Source organism: Pteropus vampyrus, unplaced genomic scaffold (genome assembly GCF_000151845.1).
Source record: "Pteropus vampyrus isolate Shadow unplaced genomic scaffold, Pvam_2.0 Scaffold99, whole genome shotgun sequence".
Lineage (NCBI taxonomy): Eukaryota > Metazoa > Chordata > Mammalia > Chiroptera > Pteropodidae > Pteropus > Pteropus vampyrus.
In genome coordinates this window covers 3,940,131-3,941,193 of record NW_011888880.1, presented here as the reverse complement: position 1 = coordinate 3,941,193, position 1,063 = coordinate 3,940,131, and positions in this window count along the sequence as shown.

Below are 1,063 nucleotides of genomic sequence, written 5' to 3'. Positions count from 1 at the left end.
ACAGCCCTCATAGAATGCATGCTACAGCAGCTCTCTGAATGTTGGGCTCAGGGTAGCAAGAAGTAAAGAGAACTCCCAAGGTGCAGAATGCCAGCAGTGGTACTGAGGCACTAAGAAGACTCCCCAGGAGCACAAAAAGTTGTTGAGAGAGCAGGCAATTAGGCTATAAAATGTAAAGTGATCCCCTGATCTTTAGCAATGCTCCAATCCCAAATCCTGCAGAAAAGTAAATTCTGCTCCCATATTCAAAATATCTGGAGCCAGTGGTGAAGAGATGAGTAGAAAGTAAAACTTCTGTAAATACCACTAATAAAAGTTTTAAATAATAATATCATTTACAATAGCATCAAATAATCAGACAAGTAGTAACAGTCTAAGGAAAGGAGTGAAAGATATCTATATTGAAAATTACAAAACACTTCTAACAGATACAGAGAAGGTCTGAAAGGAGATATACCATGTTCATGGATTGGAAGGCTCAATACTTGTAAGATATCAGTGATCTATAGATTTACCTCAAACTCAATTAAAATATCAGTAGAGTCTTTTGAAGAAATTGACAAGCTTTTTCTAAATTTTTATATGAAAATGCAAAAGACAAAATTGTGATATGAACTTGAAAAAAAAAACAGAACAGTTAAAAAAAACTTATATTCCCTGATTTCAAGATTTACTATACAGCTAGAGTAATCAAGACAAGGCATCATGAGCCTAGGATAGACAAATAAATCTTTGGAACAGAATAGAGTATATAAATAACCACAAACATAAAGGTTAACTGATTTTTTATTAAGATGCCAATTGGATTCAATGGAGAAAAAATTTTATTAATAGATGTTGCCAGAAGAATCGTATACCCATCTTGAAAAAATGAAACAAACCTCAACTCCTATTTCATTCCTTACATAAATATTAATCATACTTTTATCATAGACTCAAATGTATAAGATAGAAATACAGAACTAGCAGGAAAAAAAGAAAAACATAAAAATATACTATTACTTTGGCATAGCCAAGTATCTTTAGGGCAAAAATAAAATAATAAAATAATAATGTACTGATT